Here is a 15,216-nt window from a genome sequence, read left to right on the forward strand (position 1 = left end):
TGAAGGAAGTACCTTCTGGACCCGTGCATTAATCCTCAGTTAGACGTTTGGGGCCTCGCTCATGTTTGCATTTGCGGAGTTTCCCTATATGCTGTTCTCTGTCCAACACCCGGCCTTGTAAATGGATTTTAGAAAGTTCAGTCTTTCCTCTGTGGCAGGTACCACAGCTGCTCCATTTGATGGCAGTGATGTTACTTCATTTTATGCTTAAATCCTCCCTGAACCTCGAGGTTTGGGTTTGAATAAATTTGCTTTGAAATAAAATCAGAACCCAATTTCCTACGGCCTTTTTTTTTTTTTTTCCTTTCTAGGATTCTTGAATTTACCCAGTCGTGTCAGTAAAGAAAGTATTTGATAAATGACAGGGTTTCCCGTGTGCCCTGAGCCCGGCTCTGAGCACGTTACCCGCAGTATCGCCGGAATCCTCCCACGCGAGGTGCTGCTGGTCACCTCCTGGGCTCCTCCGGAGGGAGGCATTCTGAGGATGAGAGGGTGACCTGCTTGTCCGGGACCACACACAGCCTCCTTCTAAGGCTCTTAACTGTGGGCTGGTGTCTGAGTTCTCCAGCATAAAAATCGGGTCGTGTCCCTGCTGGCATGGCGCTGACCAGCTAAATCAGTTACAAAACAGGCACAGCGGCGATGGGCTTCTGTGGTGCATAAAGGGGTGGGGGTGAGGGCGCGGTGTGGGGGAGAGCAGGGGTCTGAGGGGGCTGTTAGCTGTCTGCGCGAATTTTACCCAGCTTCACTGCCTGGCTCAGTCTTCCACGTGGAGCCCGTTGATCAGTCGTGTTGCTACTGAAAGCTGATCACTCTTCGTGTAAGTCATTCTTCAGGGCTTGAGGACCCCGCTCTCAATCCTCAAGTGCTTCTCTGTGCTCCTTCTTCCGCGGTCTGAGCTGTGGCCAAGAACTTGGCCGAGCCTCTGAGAACCCAGCCCTGTTCTCACCCCTAGTGATGCGTCGTTCTCCGGTGGCCCGGGCATGCATGGGTGGCAAGCTCCCCATCAGAGCCCAGGGACTCCCACTGTGTGCTCCCCCCCCCCCCCATGGATTCTCCCAGGTTGCTTGGCCACTGGAATTCGGACTTAGGCCTCAGCATCCCCAGGAGGGACACCCTGTTAGAGACTGAACTTGCATGAGGATGTGGGAGATACCTTACCTGCTTTAAAACCCACCTAGGGAGTTGCTGCCATGGGCAGGCGACTCTCATTCTGTATTCCCGGCTTCGGCTCCCTCCCTCCTGACAGAAGAGCCCACGGCATCTTCCCTGTGCATTTTCCGATTGTAGGAAATGGAGAATATAGGAGAGTATGCAGAAAATTAAATGATTTTCATGATCTGAAAGACTTACGTTTTAAAAATCACCTTTAATCTTAGCGTAGAGAAATAACACTTTGGATGTAATTTCTCTTATGTGTAAGTATATACCAAAAAAAATGAAAACCATTTAAAGAATACTTTTAAATGACAATTGGATTATTCTATGTATTTCATATTTTTTTCCACTTAACCTATAAGTATTTTTTCCTATGTTAAGTATTTTTTCATTATTTTTAAACTATATAATCTGTTGATACAGGTGTCATCACGATACATAGGTACAGGAAATACAGGTATATAGCTGTTTATCAGGAAAGATAGTTATCTTGCTATTGGGGGGCATCTTAGATGGTTTCTTATTTTTATGTAAATGCCGTTCCCTCCTCTGATCCCTGCCGAGGGGTAGAATGGGGTGAAGGATGAAATCTAACTTCTCAGAAGAGGAGCCCTCCTATTCCCACCAGTGTGTGGGGTTGTCTGTCTCGTCGTTGCTTCAACATTCTGCTTTCTCATCAGTGGATTTTATTTTAAAGGCCGTCAGCCTGTAGGTTTGGTGTTGCCGTGGTACCAAGCACTAGGAGAGCCCTCCACTTCCCATCAGACCCTGTGCCCTTTGTCACTTGGGGGTTTAGATGGGGTGCCTGGAGGAAAGGAGCTCAGATGCCGCCTCCTCCTCTTTGGAGTCTGCCACTCTACCAGGGAGAAAACCCAGGCCAGGGCCTGCTTTCCAGATGCCCTGATGGGTTAGTGGTTCCACCAGCTGGGCTCCGTCCTCAGGGAGCCCGTCTCTGCACTCCGGGAGGGTTCCAGGCCGCCCTACACAGAGGGGTATGTGCCTCAGCCTTTAGGTTTCCTCTTCAGTTACTACTTGGAACCGTGAGAAGCCACCTATAGGTGTCTCTGACTTGCAGTGTGGGATTATCCGCATTCCTCCCTTGCTGGAAACTGGGTCTTGGTACATTCAGCAGAGGCCTCCGTGGCCGGGCTTCCTTGGGAGCCAGACTGATTGGAAGGGGGTCCTGGCCCCCTGGCAGGGATTCCTTCCACTCCTCTAGTCTTTTCAGAGTTAACAAGGCAGCTTCATGGCCTGTCTGACTTTTCGCACAGGCTTCTATGAGCCGAGGGTCCGACGGCTTAGGCCAGCTGCCTTCCCTCCCTGGCCAGCTGGGCAGTTTGGGGTGTGGGAACACAGCTTGAATTCACAAAGTGACGTCATTGTGTGTGTGTGTGGGGGGGTTGATGCTTATGGATCTACTCCTTTCCCCCCCGAAAACCTTGGCCTGTGCCCGGCCTGATCAGCAGCCCCCATTTATCAGTTGGCTTTCCATGGTCATTACAGTTGTCTCCGAACCGCCGCTGCCCCCCAGCCTGGCATCCTCGTGTCCTCGTTTATTTCCCCAGTGGAATAGCTGCTCGGGACGGAGCATTTCTGCAGCACCTACGCTCTCCTGGTCACCTAGCCTGTCTCAAATTTGCAGGCTCTGTGGGGCACAGAATATAAAAGCTGAAAACAGAGCAGAGAAAGGGACAAATTAATTGACTACATCTGAGACAACACTGAGAAAATATCCTATTTTGTTTTCCTTAAAAAAATGGCAGAGTTCCAAGACTCCCCTTACAGTTTTCCATGGCCGCCCTTCTAGTTGAAGACAAGAGTTCTGAAGTCTTGGCTGTTGGGCCTTGACGTTCTTAAAACTTAAAACCAGCTGAACATATTTAATATTACAAAATTTCCATAAACATTCGCCACAAAGACTGTGTATGTAAAGTTTCTGCCTGGAGGGCATGTTTTTTATTGAAGTTGAAGCTCTTGGACATCGGGGGATTATAATGAAGTGTTGATTTGACCTTAAGTGTCTCGATGGCAACGTGGGCTGTATAGGGACCTGGAAAGAATTAGCTTGCAGGGTTGTTGGGTTTGGTTTTTTTCTTCCCCTGAATAAAGGCTAATTGTTTCAAAGCTAATTAATATGGTTTACTTATTATTAGGCAATAGTAAGTTGAATTGAGTCCTGGGGAGGAATAACCTGGCTGCTCTGGGGTGACGGCACCTCAGATCCTACCGTGTTCACTCTGTCCTGTCTGACGTGTAGGGAACATTTTGCTCTCTGGTGGACATTGTCCTTTGCTTGCTTTTTCCCCCACGTAGCAGCTAAAGCAGAATTCTGTACTGCGCCATGCCGGATGGGCTGGGCCTTTCTGGGGTGAGTTAACAATTAAGTCTGGGCAGGCAGAGGGGTGGGGGCACCATCCTGGGCCACTGGGGCTTATGTATGGCACTGTTGGCCTGGCATCCAGAGTGCAGGGCAGATCCCACCCTGGCCCAGCGTGCTGCGAGGCAGAAGGCTGCACTGCCACCACCGCCACCCCCTGCTGGCCCTTCCTGCCCCCACCTTGCTCCTCTGCCCAGTCTGCTGGCGGAGCCCTGGTGCCATCTCACTAGTCCTGCGGGGTGCTTTGCTTTGCCCCACACATCCTCAGAGAGACCCTGAAGAGTGAGGGTCACAACTGGCGGTGGACGGTCTCCCCCTCCCAGTGAGAGACCAGCCGAGGTGACCAGGGTGTGAAGCGGGGGCTAGTAAGGAGGACAGGGTATGGACACAGAGAACCGAGTGCCCTGCCCTTGTCGTTCTGAAACAGGGGCCCAGGGTGCTCGGGCATCCTGTGAAACGCTCTTCTGGTGCTGTTGCAAGTGGCCTCCGTGGGCCTGTGCCCGTCCACCTGGCCGGACGGACTTGTGACATGGACAGGTCCTTTTCATGAGGCGGGCATTTGGTTTTTCCATGAACTTTCAGGTTCCACGTCTGCCTGAGGCTTTTCCCTGTCTGTCGCCTTTGAACTTGAGACGGTTAAGAGGACCCGCTGTGGATATCAGGGAAAGCCCCTGGCACCCCCTTTCCGTGCCCTCATGTCCTTCTTGTAGTCCCATCACTAAGGGTCACTGCCCTTTCAGACTGATGCCCCCCCCCCCAACAGTGACAGGGGCCTAGGTTTACAGCAGGAAGGGAGAATAGAGTGCAACAGGTCTTGCCTGGGGGTGGACCCACAGACCTTCAGGTCACAGTGGGCTCCCTGGGGACCCCATCCGAGGCCCTTGAGAGGTGGGGTGAGCCTTCTCTGGAGCTTTGGTTTGACTTTTGTTTCTGTGGGCCCCTCTTTCAGCAGCCCCATGGGCAAGTCAGCCTTGGCGGGCTGGGCTGCCCTGCCGGGAAGCACAGAGGGACAGCAGGGTGCCACGAGGTGGGGCCTCGCAGCTGTGGAGAGGTGGGCAGTTCCTGGAGTCATGTTAGCATGACCTGTCATGTTAGCACGGCTCTGTTGTCAATGTCCTAACGGTGGGCGCCGTCCTAAGAGCACTAGTTGGCGGTGTCTGTGCCAAGGGAACATTGACAAGAGGGAAGGCTGGGGTTCTGGGTGCTTCCTCACCCGGTGTCTTGTTTCTTTGCCGAGCACAGCTTTGCCACAGGACTCAGTGAGGTGAGGGGCAGGTGGGATGGGGGCATGTTGGTCTCAATGACCCAGTTAAGAGTATTATATTCTTGTGCCAAATAGGAACCATTATCTCGTGATGTGGGCAGGTGGGTTTGGTTTTTAGAAGATGCTAATGACGATGACCTTGTCCTGGAGCCGAGTGCCGAATCGGATGACGACTCACATTTTCGCAGTACTTGATGTCTGCAGGCCCTGGGCCGGGCTTCCTTGTCTCTTTGCAAGGGCCCTGTCCCCTGTGAAGCAGGTGCAGTCTTCGTCTCAGACAGGGCAGAGTTCTAGGGAGTGGGTTGGTCATCCTCACCCACGGAGCCTGGCGTTCTCCTGCCCTGCTAGTGCTTTGTGCTCTTCCCCTTGTCCCTTCCCAGGGGTCCTTCATTGCAGTAAATTCACGATTACCTAAGGGATGATTTTGCAGACTGCTTTCAGGTTTTCTGTTTAAGTGGTAAATGTCGATGGGGTTCCCTGGATCCGAGAGGAGGCTGCAGATGCCGTGAGCCAGTTCCAGATAAGGCTGGTGCTCTCCAGGAACCTGGGCCGCCTGCTCCATCCACATCTGTCACTCGAGGGTCCTTTCCCTTCTCCTAAGACTCGCCCAAGCCGAGCTGTACTGGTCAGCCTGGAGATGATGTCGATAAGGGTGGGGGAGGGGGGAAGGGCGCCACCTAGAACCAGCAGGTAAAGCAGCCCCCACCGCAGGACATCGCAGGACAGTAGGATGGGCCTACAGCCTAGATGAGCCAAATGTGAACCAGAGCAGAGAATCCAGGCGGGGTTCAGGCAGGCCCCAAGTGGTGTCGGGAGCTGGCACGTCAAAGCCTGAGATGCAAGAAGTAGCATGAGGAGAACTCACACAGAGCAGGTGCAGGTCAGTGGGCGTTTTGTTCCTTAAATGACGTTGCCACAGCTGGGACTGTGGGAGAGCCCCAGCTGGCTGCCCATGTACCCTCTCCTCACTGCTGGAGGGCCTTTAGTGCCATGCAGGGCCCCGGAGCCACTGGGAAAGAGGGTCGAAGTTCAGGCAGGATGGGTCCTCCTGGAATGAGCCAGGACCCGCGCCTCTCGGCCCCCGCCTGACCTTGCCCTGGCCCTTCACAGATTTCCCAGGCGCTTCTCTCCTTCCATTTCAGAAAAGTAGTCTTACTAACTGTATACCGAACAGTAGCTTTCATCTGCCCGACTTCATGTGAGAAGGAACTAGAAATCCAGAGGAGACGATCCTTCTAGGCAGCTGTCCTGAATTGTCTGTTTCCTGTACGTAGAAAGCCCCAGGACCTGGCCTGGCCCAGATTCCGCCAGGGTCTGGGTGCTGCTGTTTCCCCTGGTGTGGGCTGAATGCCCATGTCCACACCCCTCATTACCCCAAAATATGGGCGGAACACGTTTGCCAAGTGCTGTTTAATAGCTTCACCCAGGTTGATGGTGCAGGCCCAAAAGAGGAGCCTTTCTCCCTGGCCAGACACAGGAGCTGCCTGGCATTCGCCCGCTGTGCCTGAGTCACTTGGGGGGACAGCCCGCTCTGGCTCCTGAGGTGGCTTGTGTAGGCGCGGTGGCGATTGTAATCAGCGAAGTCATTTCCGTGCCTTGTTGCGTGCTCCTGGAAGTTCTTAGATCCTGGCGGGTCTGCGCAGCCCTCCTGCACGTGGGCTGCCCTCGGGTATCTGCGGCAACGAGGGCTTGTGGATTTGTAGCCTTTCTGCGGCTCTAGTTTTTAAAAGTACTTCTTACCACCTTCAAGTAACAGTGGGCACTGGCTTCCAAGATCCTGGCAGTCTTCCAAGCCTTTTTGCGTTCTTAATCTGCTACGTAATCCGTTGGCTTGGGCGGTCTACAGGCTCTCCTGAATTTGTCACCTCCTCCATGAAGCCTTCTAAACAGCCGAGTTGTCTGTTCCCTGTCGAATTAGTTTCACTGTGAAGCATTATCTCAAAGGAAGACTCTGTGCCCACCAAGATTAGGTAAATGTGAACGTGTTGGTATATTTTCTCTTTAACCTCTGTTTAAATATGAGAAGTAACTTTACACACTCTGCTCAATTTTCCTTCCCCAGTAACTTTTCCTTCCCTCCCTCCTTTCCAAAAGGGACCTCTTCCTATTATACAGTCGACCCTTGAACAACATGAGGTTTAGGGGTGCCGACCCCCCCCCATGCAGTCAGAAATCCACATAGAACTTTGGACTCGCCCAAAACTTAATTCCCAGTAACCAGTGGTTGACTAGAAGTCTTAATCACAACCTAAACAGTCGATTGACACATTTTGTATGTTATTTGCATTATAGGCTGTATTCTTAAAATAAAGCAAGCTAGGAAAAAAATCGTTAAGAAAATCATCAGAGAAAATACGTTTACAGGACTGTACTCCATCAAAAAAAATCCACATATAAGTGGACCTGCACACTTCACACTCGTGTCGCCTGAGGGTCAGATGTACATGTAATTTCCTTGTGTTTTTGGAAATGCATCGTTTACATATATATGTATCCATCAACATTCGAGTGTCTGTTGTGCAAAGCCCTGGAAACAAAGAAAAAGGAAGCCTGTGACCTACTAGGACGAGCAGTGCTAGACCAAGGAGATTGATTCCATTGTGCAGTTAAATATTTGATTTTCGACTCTGTTCCACACCTGGAGAAATCTAGAAATGAATCAGTTGCGATCAAGACATTTAAACCGAAGAGACTTGGAAGTGGTCAGGGTATGTAACAGCCTGGCAGCTGGGGCAGGAAGGTGATTGCTATGAGATGGGTTTTGAAGGGTGAACAAGAGTTTGTTAGGCAAGCTCTTGCCTCCTGAAAATTCCAGGATGGTTCCTAGATAGAGTAAATGCTTAGTTATTAAACATGAAACGTAATTGTGTCGTGAGATGCTCGGCACTTCTCCCCTTCCCAGCACTTAATAAATTAAGGCTGGCGTGTCTGTCCCCTCCTCCCCACCCCTCCTTGAGTTGGAAAGTGGGGGCATAAGGTGGTGTGGGAGTGGAATTACTTTTTGACCTTGGATATGATAACCCTGACCGTAGAGGTCACCTGTATCTAAGTAGTTCTTCAGAGCCGTGCCTGCCCTTGACTCGGTTCTAGTCGTGGTGTGGGAGCTGGCCGACATCAGTGCCCCGATGCTGTGTTTCAGTACACTGAATAGAAAACACAAGTACGGTCTTCTTTTGAACGGGGGACTGCATGGACCTGGGAGGCCCAGTGGTTCCTTTCTCCGACTTGCTGTGTAATTGGGCAGGTTATGCCACAGGATTGGATCCCAAGAAATGACCCCGTTGTTTTAAAGGAGGAGAATGTGAGGCACCCGGGTGTTTCAGTCAGTTGAGTGTCCGACTCTTGATCTCAGGCTCAGGTCTTGATCTAAGGGTCGTGAATTGAGGCCCCTCATTGGACTCCACACTGGGTGTGGAGCCTACTTTAAAAAAAAAAATTAAAAGGAGGGAAAAGTGTATTAGGAAACTTTAGCTTCCTAAGATTGGAATGGTTTGGAAAGTAGAGTGTAGCTGGGAAGCTGGTTTCCGTAATTTCATCCCCCTTTTGAAATATTAATCAACCATCTGAATCCTGATTGATTGTAAGATGGGCCTGGGAATGGTCAGGGTTGGCTGCAACAGTTATTTCCGGGACGCATACCTCTCCTTTCTCACGGGCCTTGAGAAATACTACCTTGAAACATGGACAGCCTGGTTGCATGACAATTGCGGTGTTGCAATCCTGTCTGTTCTTCATGGGAAAGTCACCGAAAAGGCGCTTGGACACGCTTGCCCGGATGCTTGCTTGCCTGCTCTGTCCGCCCCGGGGGTACCTTCCCCACCTGCCCCTCTGACGACTCTGTGTGCATAGGAAGTGGTTCAGATAAGTGATACCACCGCAGCAGATTTCCTCTTCGTCCCTTGTATAGTAAAATAAATGTGAGTGCTGTTTAATGCATCACCTCATTTCATATTGCATTTGCCAAGAAAGTGCAATTTTATTGAACATTAGGATTGAATTCTTAACTGAGTAATCAATTTCAGTAGTAAGTTAAAATGCCTTCTATTAATGGACAACTGCAACCGTTAATCAGAGTTACAGTGGACTAACAGTTGTCAGCATTTATGCTAATAGCACTTATAAACCATGGGTTTATGAATTGCACTTTATACTTCCATATTTCTCAAACAGTTGGTAATACTTTTTGCTTGAAGGTATTGATTTTGTTGTCCCTTTGCTCGCTACTTGGAGATGTAAAGAGATGTAAATGACATTTTCACGGTGATGACACAATATCACCTTCTGGTCTTGCACACTTGGCTTCGTGTCAAAATAGATGGAAAGGGTTCATTTGTTCTGGTGCTCTACTGTTTGATCTGGTGTGCGACTAAAGCAAGACAAATAGTATTTTTAATGAAACCATTTAATATCCTCTGGTAGCTTAGAATCGAAGGCATTGGAAAAATGCAATTAAGGAATGGCTAGATGTAAACAACAGAGAAAAAAAAATCACCGCTTCAGCTCCACTGACCCAATTCATTGTACTTTCAGACTTTCATCGCCTTAAATGGTTTCGAACCAATGAAGCTGGAGTCCCTTAAAAAGACGGGCAGCCCATCGTGTGAACTATAGTTTGTGGACAGATTTATATTGGTGAGTTACTGTAAAATATCTCCAGGTAAAAGCTCAGGTTTTTTTAAACCCCTCTGGAATGCGTTTTCAATTAGTTGATGACTATGGATTGCCAGCAGGCTCTGGATGTTTCATTGGGATGTCTAATAGCAGGATCCTATTGATTGTCTTTCAATTAATTGCATCTGGTATTTTCATTTATCAAAAGCAAAATACATGTAATTAACTCTGAAGCAATATAGTTCAGTGTAAAGTGATTGTTTCTGCTGTCGCTGCTGCTACAGAGATAAGTCAACGGAAATTATACTACTAGGAAACTCAAGGCAGAATGGAAGCCGTGTAGGACTTCTCGACGTATTCATTACAAAGAATAAAAATGAATTAGGGGAATAGTCTCATGCCACCCCAAAGACGCTCGAGTGAAAGGGTAGACGGACGTCTTTAGAAAGGAAACAGCTTGCTGATGAAGGCACATCTCTGATGAGCTTACATTTTTAGAGCTACCAACCTCTAGGATGTCTTGAGCACGAAATGATTTTTTCTGGTGGAGTTGACTGGGATGTGGGTGTGCGCGGAGGAGAGCGTTCAATTTTGCCTGCACTCCCTCGGAGTGTGGCAGAGAAAACCTCGATCGATGTAGTTCCATCCTTTACCCAGAGCGGGGTTTGGAGGTCCGGAGTCTAGTCACAACACGCTCCTTGCCATTTTTCACGAAACCTGCATCTTAACTCAAAGTCTCAAAATGGCAACTTCTCAGAAGTGATTGATGTTTACCCTGCTGGAAAAAAAATGTTTTCTCCTTGAGCTAACAGCATCATTTAAAAGCAAGACAAAGAGTGTGAGAGCGAATTTTCTCAGTGTCCTTTCTGTCAAACCCCTGGCGTGTTGCCCAGCGTGTTGGATAGCATCTAGCCTCGGGTTCGGAGATTGGGCAGGTGCGCCCCTGTGGGCTGGGATCCGGCCTCCTCGGAGCTGGGCTCCGCTGGAGATCTGCACTGCAGTGTTCCTCTGGGAGCTCCTGTGGGTGGGAGGCCGAGCGCAAGCACAGCCTGAACCTAGCCAGCAGAGGGTTGTGGCCCAGGGAGGGGTCTCGCTGTGTGTCCCCCTCTCTCCCCATGGGGTAGAGTCAGTGGGAGATCCTGATGGAAAACTTACCTGGACCTGGGCCTCTTCCCGGCATTTGGAGGTCGTCTTATGTGTGAATTCAGTAGTTGGGCTGCGATGGTCCCCAAGATTGCCTGCCTTTTTTAAGATTAAATTGGGTGTCGTAGTATGGAAGCTTCTCCAGGGAGTGAGCCCGGAGGGCTTGCCCGACCAAAGGCCACAGCAGAGTGTGTAGTTCAGAGGATTTCTTATCAGAGGAGACTCCATGTTCTTGGAACAATTCGAAGAATCTTAGCATTGGGGAAGGCGAGAGACTGAAATATTGAACATTCTTTGGGGGAGATGGGTGTATTTTATTAGTAAGTCATGATGACCTCTCTCAGCCATAGACCTTCAGTTTTGCCTTCCAAGGCCAACGTTAACTCTTTTCTTTCACCCATTCTTCTTCTAAAAGAAACTTTTCTTTAAGACTCTGTGTGCTAGAGTCTAATCCAGGATCCTCAGGCAGAGGTGTTGTTACAGAATCTTTGTGGGCCTGGGGTTGGTGGGGTGTTGGTTTCAGTACTGGGTTGGTGATGGAAATCCGGTGGACTCCCTCCCACAGGCATCCAGTGCCTTGTCCAAACGCTGCTGGTGCCTTGTGTCAGGTCCTTCACTGAAAGGTGCATGAGGCTCCCCTGCTGGCTGGGGGAACATCTCTGTTGGATAGCCAAAACTGGAGAGTAACTCTTGATACGTTTTATAGATACCACAGGGTTGGAAAACTATTTCCTCTAAAGATAGGAATGTGGAAATTCATAGTAAAAGATGAAATGGGCTTTTTTTTTTTAAAAGAATATATATCAAAAATGGTTGAGTAACAGCGTTTTCATTTGACTCAACCTGATTATTGAACCACGGCAGGTTCCTGTTATCGATGGTTTTGATCTCAGAGAGAAGAACGTTCATGTTGCAAAAATGCATCTGTATCAGAATGCGGTTGCAACATGGCTCCTGATGACAATTTTCCCTGAGAACCGAGCATGCTCAGACACTGGCCTGGGATGCTCGTTTCCACTTCTGTGTTTGGGGCGTAATTTGGGGAAGCAGTTTTCGATAGCACCTTAGAGGAGCTCAAGGTGTTCGGGACCACGCTGGAGTCAACCATCGTTGGAGCACGGCCATCGTGCCGGGAGGATGCTCTCTCCACAACCAAACCCTGTTGGCCTGGTGCCCCCCGTGCCCGGCATCCTGCTGGGGAGTTTACCTTTGCCCCGACCACCGTCGCAAGTACAATGTGGATGGAGTTCCCACACGTCCCTAGAGGCATGTGTTCGCTCTTGGAGCTCGTGTCTGTGGCTCGGCACTGTGCCCGTTTTTGGCAGCCGCCCAGGCAGCCCAACCTGTGGTCGATACACCGTGGCATAAGAGGGACAGCTGGCACCGCAGCCCGAGGAAGGACCGCGTGTTGGTTTGAACCCAGTAACTCACCTGCTGAGGTCTCTGGTCTAGACAAATCTTGTTTAATGTGGGCAGAGGAGAAGGAAGTAGATGTTTTGCACAAAACTCATGAAAAGCCACAGCCTCAGAATGGCCAACTCTGAGGCTCCGCAACCGTTGGTACGCCTTTCTGACCTTCGTATTTTTGAAGACGTCCTCATTCAAGAGCGCTGTGTGCCTGTTATTCTAGACTTCATTATGTTGGTTTACAGCCTTTTAAAAATAAATTTCAAGTGAAACGTTTCAGTTTTCTTCCTGCAAAGAGACTCATTTTGTCATCATGAATGAATCATGACATACGAAGTTTACATCTTGCCTTTTTTTTTTTTTTTTTTTTTTTTTTTTTTGTAGTTTTGCCCTTCGTTCCGTGTGTTGTTAACTGTTAAAATGAAAACCCCAGATACCCTCCGGTTCGCTGATGTCTCCTGGAACCAGGATTCGTTCCCCGTCAGTTCAGACGGGTCACTGTTGTTCTGGAACTGTTTTGTTACTAAGCGTTAACACTTGCAGCAGCATGACACCCCCCCCCCCCCACCCATTACCTTGTGATCACAACCGAAGTGGTAGGGAAGAAGTGATTTTTGTTAAATGTCTACAAATACATGAAAATGCAAATCCGAGCTCTCTGCCTCTATTCTGTAAAATGATGGCGGGGTAGCGGTGGCTGTGGTTTGGCAAGGACGTGGCAGCCTATCCAGGGGCTTGCGCGCAGAGAAGCTTGTGCACAGTGTTATTCTGGCAGATCGTAGTAATGATCTGCAAGCTCAGTCGGCCTCACAAGCCCCCCAGGAATGGTGGCAAGCGGGGGTCCCCAGGGCACCGGTGACGGCTGTGCCTGGTGGGTGGGGAGAGCCTCCCCCGGGCCTGCCGTGGGCAGCAGGCTGTGCTGGCCATCTGCGATGTGGCTGCAGTGGGCCAGCAGGATTCCGTGAGGCCCTCTGCCTGGTTGTTGGGGCCTCTGCCCTATTTCTGCCGAGACTGATTTCTTTCCCGAAAAACAGAAGGGAAGTAGTGCCGTACTCTAGAAACCAGTAGCTGCACCGTGGGGTGGGTGTGTGGGTCCTGGCACCGCGGCCTCCAGCGTCCTCCTGAGCTCTTGGCCTGCAGGGTGGACGTGTGGTGCTGCTCGGTTTTTCGGCCAGAGGCAAGACTGCCACCATCGGAAACCGCAAACCAGAGAAAGATTCGCAGGGCCTTCTATCTGTAGGGGACCTCTCTAGAGGAGAAACAGCCAGGAGGCTAGATGCGGGGTAGAAGATGCCGGTGGGGCTTCAGCCAGCTCTGCGGAGAGGAGAGGAGGCCCCCCAGCTGGGCTCTGGGTGCTTGGGTCTTGTTTGGATTTATTTCCTGAGCCTCGGATCCAAGCTCACATGGGAGGTGTTGATTCACCCGGGTTCCTTCCTCCCAAGAATCTCAAAATCCTACCACGGCTTCTGCGCAGAAGTGCAGAGATCATCCAGCCAAGCCCCCTTGAACAAGCGCTTCTACTTGTCCATGCCACAGGGGTCCAGCCTCCCAACTTGCCGAGGTGGGTGTGTTTTCTGCTGTCGATACTGTCGCCCACCTCCCACTCCTCAAGACTGCTGGTTCTAATCACAGCCCGTCAACCAGCCAGGGAGGCGCAGGCGCAGAATGAAACAGAGGGTCTTAATTTTCACTCTGTCATCTGTGGGTCCAGCACAAGCAAGCCCGTCTGGACTCCCTGGGGTTCCCGGCCAGGGTGGGTCCCTGCCAAACTGTGCTGCGGCTGGAGGGCCTGGCTGGGGACCGATGGCTCCCTGCAGGGCCTCTCCACTGTGACATTGTGGGGCACACCATCCATGTGTCCTGCTGGGAAACGTGGGTGTGTGGCCCACCTCCCTTTCCGAGATCCCCATTTTATTAAAGTGAGGAACCTGATGGTCAGATCTCTTCGCCAGCACGCGGGTCCTGTGCGAGAACAGAGCTGGGGACACCGCGTAGCCCACGCTCAGGCTTCCCCTTGTGCTGAAACACTACAGCGGCATCATTCCAGGACCCCTTTGTAGCTGGTGATGACTCCTGGGGTCCACGGCTCTCTGGTACGTTCCTGTTCTCAGGTGTGCAATGAGTCTGTCCCTCCCCTCACACTTGGTCCGTGTGAAGTGGGGGCTGACCGGGGACGGCTGCTTGCCCCCGAGGGTGTGGCCATGTGTGCGCGGAGAAAGCTGCAAGGCCGGCCATGACGGATGTCCAGACAAGCCCCAGACAGAGGCTGTCCTACCCCTGGTCCCCCCAGTGGACTGGGGAACAGCAGCCCACATTCTGGGACAACCAGAGATTAGCAGTGCACAGATCCTTGTCCTTTCCCCAGGGCTTGAGGCGTGGGTGTTCTGGGAATAGGGAGGAGCGGAGGAAGGTGATGGTTAGGGCCCTGCTGGTGGAAGGAAATGATACTTTGTTTACAGTAAATTTCATAATAAGGATTATGTATGTTGATGTGTGAGTGGGTGAGGAAGTGAACTTTCTCATATGAAAACGTTGGGACCTCTAATCAGGCGTGCCGAGGGCGGTTTAACAGGAGAGGAAAAGGTGTTTTTTTTTCATGTGAGTATTTTTGCATAGGGCTTGTGTGTTGCCACTGTTGCTATGACTTCTAGAATGCATTAGACCAGTAACTTTTGAACCTGGTCTGGGTTGTAATTCCTGTTGTGCCCCCATCGAGGTTTTTATGGAGGGACACACGCCACTTCCCCAGGTTCAAGTGTAATCTGGCATTACTTTAAATTTAGCCTCCGCTCCCTCTGCTGCAAACACTAAAGAAACGCTCCCCGTACAGCCCGTGTGACACGGAGAGAGCCCTGGTATTTTCCGAGTCTTTCATCATCCAGTTTCTGGATCCTGATTTAAGCATTTTCTGAAGTGAGGCTTTGGGAAATGGTCGAGAATCCAGTTGTCCCCAGGTGGAAGGGTTTCCCCAGTCCTGTTTGCCTGGGGCTCCCAGCTAGTTCCCAGCAGAACACATTTGCTCCATAGATTGATTGATCCATAGATCAATTCCTTTATTTTTGGCAAACTCGGCCACTCCCACCTGGCCCCATGCTGTTAAAAATAAAGTCGTCCTGGTTAACCGAGTGCATTTGCAATTCATTCTTTCCACGTAGCAATTAAGATAATTCCCCTAGACTTGTACCAGTTAAGGATAAAGAGGAGGTTTTAGAAGAAAATGCAGTGTAATTCATTGGTTTTTGTGTGGGGCACATGA

The 15,216-nt window shown here is 50.4% G+C and overlaps 1 protein-coding gene across 8 annotated transcripts in view; it reads left to right on the plus strand.

The window, feature by feature from the left end:
- CTBP2 (C-terminal binding protein 2) overlaps positions 1-15,216 on the plus strand; it is a 158,003-nt gene that overhangs the window by 39,863 nt on the left and 102,924 nt on the right. For 6 of the 8 annotated variants that reach the window (XM_026494358.4, XM_044382244.3, XM_044382245.3 and 3 more), the window contains exon 2: positions 9,330-9,431. The exons of the other annotated variants lie outside the window; for them this stretch is intronic. The gene's annotated coding sequence lies outside the window, so the exon portion shown is untranslated. The remainder of the gene's footprint in view (positions 1-9,329; positions 9,432-15,216) is intronic. 8 annotated transcript variants of the gene reach the window in all.

The sequence above is a fragment of the Ursus arctos genome, unplaced genomic scaffold, assembly GCF_023065955.2.
Source record: "Ursus arctos isolate Adak ecotype North America unplaced genomic scaffold, UrsArc2.0 scaffold_7, whole genome shotgun sequence".
In the NCBI taxonomy this organism is placed as follows: domain Eukaryota; kingdom Metazoa; phylum Chordata; class Mammalia; order Carnivora; family Ursidae; genus Ursus; species Ursus arctos.